This window comes from Cygnus olor, chromosome 9 (genome assembly GCF_009769625.2).
Source record: "Cygnus olor isolate bCygOlo1 chromosome 9, bCygOlo1.pri.v2, whole genome shotgun sequence".
NCBI lineage: Eukaryota > Metazoa > Chordata > Aves > Anseriformes > Anatidae > Cygnus > Cygnus olor.
The window spans coordinates 5,181,260-5,188,614 of record NC_049177.1 but is presented as its reverse complement, the minus strand read 5'-3'; the positions used below and the strand labels follow the sequence as shown (position 1 = coordinate 5,188,614).

The 7,355-nt window shown below is 40.3% G+C and overlaps 1 long non-coding RNA gene across 1 annotated transcript; it reads right to left on the bottom strand.

Annotated features, from left to right (window-relative positions):
- Window positions 1-3,016: 3,016 nt before the first annotated feature.
- Window positions 3,017-5,696, bottom strand: LOC121074914. Its single transcript, XR_005822614.1, has 3 exons — window positions 5,593-5,696; window positions 5,115-5,315; window positions 3,017-4,464 (listed from the first exon to the last, which is right to left on the bottom strand). It is a non-coding gene; the product is annotated as an uncharacterized LOC121074914 (long non-coding RNA).
- Window positions 5,697-7,355: the final 1,659 nt, after the last annotated feature.

Sequence of the window (7,355 nt, the reverse complement as noted above, 5' to 3'; positions counted from 1 at the left end):
TATACATGCACTAAAGGAAGCTGACATTTACATCAGTAAGCTGCTTTAATTAAGTTAGCACTATAAAGAAGAAAATACAAAGTTAAAGATGGCGCTGTAACACACAGAAAATCTATCCGCCCATCAGGTAGCTGAGATGTGCAACAGATCAATACGTGCAGCAATGAAAGTAAACAAGGGTGGTGAGTTCAAAAGAGACTTGGGGCCACGTTTGTGGAAGAAACCAGAAGCTGCAGCCACCAAGTGAACTTGTAAGTTCACAGTGGTGATGGATTGGCTGATTAGATTTTTTCAGGGTTAATAAGGGCAGGCCTCAATAGGTCAATAAGCTCCTCTCATCTTGTACACATTCTCCTGGTATGTAAACTAACAATATCAGATAGTCAAAGCAAAGGAAAACAAAAAAGTCTGATGTGGCTCATTGGTTCCTCAGTAGATTTCTCTTGCAATGAGGTTGATGGGAATGTGATGAGCTGTGGATTCTGCAAAACCTGAATGTAAAACATGGAAGGGCAAAGCACTTAGTTTTGACCTAAGCACATTTGGGTGGTATAATGATGAAAGACAAGAGGTAAAAGTTGAAATGAAAAGTAAGGCTTTTATATTTCTCAGTTGTCTCCTAAGGTCTTCACCTTTCTCCCTTCTTCTCCAAGTAATGAAAAAACAAGTCACAAAGAACATGACACCATTCAAAAGAAACATGTCCCACAGCATGCATCAGGGGAATCAATTTATTTTGCTCAAGTCTTGTCTGACTGTAAATGGACAGAGTGTGAAATCAAAACAGAAGTGCAGTCGATTCTTGAGAGAGAGAAAAGGCAGAATATGTAGAAATCATTCACCCAAGAGTGATCAAACACCCCAAAATTCAGACCTTGGGACAGAAGCAGATCATTGCACACTCCTGGGAAGCAGGTCAGCAATAGATGTGAAAAGGAGGCGAAGGCAAGCAGCCTTCAGGGAGGTGCAAACTAGCAGGAGACAGGCATCCTCCGGCACTGAGAGTGGAAGGGAACAGGTAAAAAAGAAGGGCTGAAATCTCTTCATTGTACAGAGGGAGCAGCAGGTGGTAGAAATTAGCTAGATGCTTGGATGATGAAAAACTAGACTCCAGGCTGATCTGCAGGGAAAGGGGCACTGTATGTGGTTCTTCAGTGACAGAATTTGCCCATAAATTGAAGATCGAAGCCCCTGTCAGTGTAAAGAAAACTTTCATAACTGAAACCAACTGCAAGTCTGGGTAACATAAATGGACTAACCAGATTACATGGTTCACAGCAAGTGTGAAACTGGAAGGATTCCCAGCGGTCTGTCCCCATTGCTGGTCTACCCAGAGCCAGCCTTTAACTAACCTGTGATTAACAGGCACCAGAGAAGAGGTTTCTTAAAGCTTCCCTTGCTACCTGAACTATCCCTCAGATGGGGAAGTTTTTCAGAACATGTAAATCTTCCTATTAAAAATGAAAGCACAATGAAGGTTTACATTCAAAGAAGGCTAAAACTTAACCTGTAATCCAGTTGTCCAACCAGCTGTATTTAAGCACTTTGTATTGTAACAGGAAGCCCTTTTTTCTTATGTCTTTAAAAAGAATGCTCTGTGAAAAGTAACTAGATTCAGTACCACACTTCCACAGTTGATTCCAATTTTCTGTAACAAGGAAAGTGTTCCTGGAAATGTGATTCTTATTGTTACTTCATGTTGATGAGTTACTCAACCAAAACTAATTAGTTCTAGAATGGTAAAGTTGTATTTGCGAGTCAGGCACGATCTGTGGAAAAAACACTGTTGTAGATCAGCCTTTCCTTATGGGACAAGCACAGAAAAGGCAGATTGGGTTTTGTAGACACCAAAAATAGACTGGTGTTCTATGGCACCTTTACCTTCTCATTCTCTATTAATTCAAAGAGCAGTGTAATTGCAGTGATTTTTAAACAGACAGGCATGAAGAGCAAAATAGTTATTTCCCAATTTCAGAAGTCTTCAAGATGTTTATGCAATGTAGGTCATTCCAAGTTGCCTTTACATGGCCCAAGCATGGCAGGGCTGATCTATTTAAGTGATTTATGTCAGCAGGAAACAGAGAATTTACACTGTCTGCTTTGGCCTCGATCCCATGACAGACTGGCTCTTATTTGAGCAAAACTAGTCATAAGTTTGAGGTACGCTTCAATTTGCCAAGTTATCCTTCGGTGGAATGAAGAGGCATGAAACGAGGCAACAGGTACTAGATATTTAGCAAGCTTGTATTAAGGATGCTTCACCAGCCCTCAGGAACTAAGCAGACACAAACCAGCATTTCAGATGTCAGAAAAGAAAAATACTCCTCCATGCCCCAAGTAATCACCATGGTGATTCAGTTTAGCACAGAAAGGAATATATTATTTTTATGAAGCAATTCTAGAAGAGCAAATAGGAGCAAAGTGTTACATACTGCTTTTTTTCATGCATAGAATTCATTTTCATCAGGTTGATAAAAGGACAAATTAGTAGACAGAGACCCCAGAAGCTGATTCGTCAGTCTTAAAATAAATGATTTAAAAGTGAGTTTAAATACTCTAAGGAACACTCACAATTTCACTTCAGAGCCAGCCAGCATAGGTACCTTCTGTGGTTTCTGATTAGACTCCTAAATACAGAGCAGGTAAAGCTTCATCCTACTTGACTGAAGAGCAAAACAAACACACACACACACAGGTATTAGAGGCAAAGTTGTGAGGAGAGCACCGAAGCTATAGCTCAATCATCAAGAAGACAGTCGGGTCATTTCCTGTGTAGTCCCCGCAATAGGGAGATCCTTTTAACTCAGAACAATTTCTGCTAGATTTTATGTAAAATCATGGAAACTGCAAGGAGACATTTTATAATTGGCAAAGCTTGCTACAAATTTGCAGCCTAACCCCATCCAGGGACATCTAAACCCTAGAGGAAGATGTGACTCAAGAAGTTCTGAGTCACCAAACTATTGTTGTTGCTATTTTTTCTGACCCAAAATTTTCCATTTGTGGGTTTTCCATTTTTCAACAGGTTTAAAAGGTATTGTTTTCATAGCAACTTTCTGCAAGAACAAAAAGGAGGGAAAGAAAAGACTTACCAGATCTCATTAGAAAGAAGAAAAGCAAATTTCCAAAAGATCTGGACAATCTTGGCTAAAGTTAAACCGAGTTTAATTATATTACATGGAATCACCAAGAATCTCCCATTGTTAATCAAAGCACGATTGCCACAAAACAACCATAAGAGATTGCTGGAGCCATTGTTCAATCTCTATAAACACCGATTCCAACGTGAAGCATCAAAACTGTTTGAGGATGTGGTGAAATTAAGGCCCGAGATTACATATTGTAGGTGACATGATAACGTAGGAACATTAGGTCTGAGACGTATGAGCAAGGGTGACATCCAAGTGGAGAAAACTAGTGATGAACAGAGACTACAGAAACAAATCCTTTTGCATCGGGTACTAATGGGACAAAAGCAGGTCTGCAGATCTGACTGGCATTAAACTTGTAGGAATTTGGAGACTTCTGGAAAATGCTGAGTTACCAAACCTGAGCACAAAACTAATTGAAGAAATCTAATTCAAGAAGTTCAAACAAACAAAGCACAGACTCTCATATTTTTAATTTGTGCAAATGCAGAAAAACACCGTGAAATTAATCCGTTCTGCACTGGGTGGTACCCAAGTCCCCAGAGCTTTAAGCACTTTATGACCAGTCTTTCTGTAAGTTATAGAAATTCAGCACACAGTTGGCTGACAGGTGTCCTGTTTACTGACTCAAAAAGGATTTTCAGATTTATGTTAAAAAATGAAAAGGGATGGTGAGGGGGAGGAAGGGGCGGGTGTCTTTTTTTTTTTTTTATTAAATAAAAACCAGCAACAATTACCTTCTAGCAACGGCAGAAAATGATTCGGATACAAGAATAAAGGATCACATTTGCTTTTGCAAGAAATTTGGCGAAAATAAGAGTGAATCACAAAAACATTACCTGATGTTTTCATTTTTCTTTCCTCAAAGGTGACATACAGTTTACAGAATTCAACCCTATACAAAATAATTGAATTAAATTAAAAGGAAGTGAAGGAAACTCCTCACAAGCACACAGATGGAACACAGGGTAGATGCTCAGTCCACGTAAACCAACGAAGGAACATCAGGTTCCAGGAAAGGAAACTGGTTTACAGCATGCGTGGACCTGAGTAAGCGAGAGACCTCCTCTAAAATAATAATGGATATACACCTCTAAGAAAGTGATTTTGGAAAAATTCCTATAGTAGACATTTAAAAAGGATGTCATTTTGGGTCAATACCAATACCAATGTAATGGTCAGAAATGGATCTGGCATAGACACAGAAATCATGGATCAAATTCCTCCCTCGGTCACACTGCGTTAGCTGAGATGATGAATGCTCAGGATTCGGAGCTCCCATGCTGCCTGACATGTAATTCTACATCTCATCCCACTGAAAAGTACAGAAAATTTCGTAAAAACAGTACAAAATGCTACCTCTCTTCTAACTGCAACATAAGCAAATCAGACAACGATGACCCCTCTTGAGCTCACCTGATCCATGCGATTAGAACTGTTGAAAGGTTCAACTGAAAAGCAAGAAACATTAAGAAGAAAAAAAGTACTTTATCAGAGTCCTAAAAGCACTCAGCAACCACAGAATTATTTTTTTGTTCGTTTGGATTACAAATAAGGAATAATTTTCCAAAACAAATGGCAAGAATAACCAATTTAGATAAGCACATCCCAACTCAGCATTTTGAATGGACAGCGCAATTTCTTTGTAAAACACCTAGATCAGTGTTGGTGTCATGCCCTGCACAAAATAGTGAAGTACCAGGAGCATCATGAATACACCCATTTTTTTCAGAAAGTGTGACTAATCCTGCAAATTTGTTTTCAAGTGTACAAGGCTCCAGTAAGGTATCTTGGCACTGAAAATAAAAATAATAAAAAAAAAAAATCACAAAATGGTGAAGAGGTGGCAGTGAGAGTTAAGATTGTTGCAGCTACAACTACAATAGGGCTCACCTGCCTGCCCAATGCAAAAGCACTACATCGGGCAGAAGTTTAAATCCAGACTTGATTTTCATGTGCACTTACGGTGTACAAGCTACCCAAATGGATACTGCCACTGTGCGCAAAGGACAAGCATACTCGTGACAGCAAAACATCCACAAAGCGCTCGGGTCCCAGGCAGGGGCACAGGAACGGCAGGCTCGTGAGCTTAGCTTCCCGAGCAAATGCAATTGCCAATCCAGCTCCAGTGGATAAAAGTGGAAAACCAAAAAGAAATCCTTACACCTGTAAAATATGAATTGCAACAACCAGTCAGAAGGTAGGGGACAACTGGAACAATAAGCTTTCATTCCAGCCCGTGCTTTACAGAGCAAAGCAGGTAGAGTAAGCCCAGGAACGAATCTTGACCATGAACTTGCACAGAATCCTGGCAAATGCACAGGGAAGCCATAACAGCACTATTATTGGCTTTGTCACAAATAACCACTGTTTTTTAAGACCTCTGTACTCCAAATAAAGGAGAGGACCTGAAGCAACTCAAGTCTGAGAAAAAATAACTTACCAGCAGAATTATGGAAGCACAAACCTGAAATCCCATGGTGTCACACACAGAAAGGCAAGGGTCTTGTCCAGTCAGAATTACAGGATTTTAACCGTGAATCATGCCAGGACAGCACAAAAGTAAGAGATGCACAGTGTTTAAACAGCTTTTAAGAATCACTGAGGATATCAGCAGAGGTGTTGAGATTTTTGTGCCCTCTCTTAATTTGATTGTATCATCACACAAGTCACAAGCAATACACGTGCAATACCTCTCTTCACCCTATAAGATTCCAGTTACTGAATTCTCTTTAGAAAGAATATTTTTTTCCTGCATTAGACATTGTTGTAATTCAGACCTGGGATGACATTTTCATGATAACTTTCACTTATAAGCTTAAAACACTGGCGACACTCCAAACAACACAGTGCTTTACATGGCATGGACTTTTGAAATGAAGAACATTTCATTTTGCTCAGTTGATGGCAAACAGTTTCAAGAATGAGAGTCTGGAACGCTTGGGTGCCCTGAGATTCTTTTGCTGCCGAGTTGCTTGTTTTGTTTGTCTGTTTTAAATTAAACCCACAGATACAGAATAACTATGTGTAACTAGGCAGGTAATAGTATATCACAAAGCAGGATGCAAATCATTTTTAGAGCATCGTTTTTAAACACAACCAAAAACAATCAACATGTGATTACAAAAGTTTAATGAAAGACACCATATCTGTATACTAGAAGGAACGCACTGAAGGTTAGGCCCCCACCTAGAGATGGAAGTTAGGAGGTTTGGTGTCCTTATCCAGTAGGGACGCTGGGAGAGAAAGGTTTGTCCAGGGGGTGGGAGCTGCAGCCTACCCAGGCCCACAGGAAGCCTCACACCCATCAATGCCGCTTGCTGCCCGAAGCTGGCAGCTGCAAACAGCCTCCCCAGGGCAGGCTGAAACGATCAGCATCCTTCGGAGCTGAGTTGTGCACACAAGCTGATATCAAATGTGAAGCCAGCAAGAAGAGAAAAGTCATTTTACATCCTCCGCATCCTCATCTTGTAGCAATGAAACCAAAGCTCCGTACAAGCACAAGGATGCAGGATCAAAGCATACAGATGAAAGCTGAAAAGTCTCTTTAAAAACAAGATGAGATGACTTGAGAGGGCAATTAGAGGCAAAACAGGAATTCTGTTTTGTTTGTGATTCCAAGACTGGAGCCAAACATCACAATTCAGTAGGGCAGTTTCATTTAAACTACCACAAAAAAAAAAGAAGAGAATTGCCATTTTCTAGAAAGCGCCTGTGAAAGCCAGGAACCCTGCCAGGCTGGCTAATAGCACTCGCTGCTGAGGGCAGATTATGCTCCCTCTCCCCCAAACCCATCAGGATTAACACCAATAAGCAAATGTGAGAACCCAGGAGAGGCTCTGACAGTACCACTCCACTGCAATTAACTCATTCCCTCAAAACACAGCCATTTACATTGATCAGCAAATACCAGGGAGATGGAGAAAAGAAGAGAGAGAAGTTGTTTCACCAATACTTCTGACCCTATATTTAAACCAGGTCACGTGGTACTGCATGTCAAAGTCATTTATGTGATTACCTAATGATTCTGCACATCAACATGTTTCATAGGCTTAATTAATAAAAATGCTCTGCTGGAAATCAAACTGATTCTGCTTTGCTTAAAGACAGGGGGAAGGAAACTACAGTTTCAGCACTATGTCAGAAAAAAAAAAAAAAACACCACCTCCCTCCTCCCCCTCCCAAAAAATACAGTGTGAAAATTAT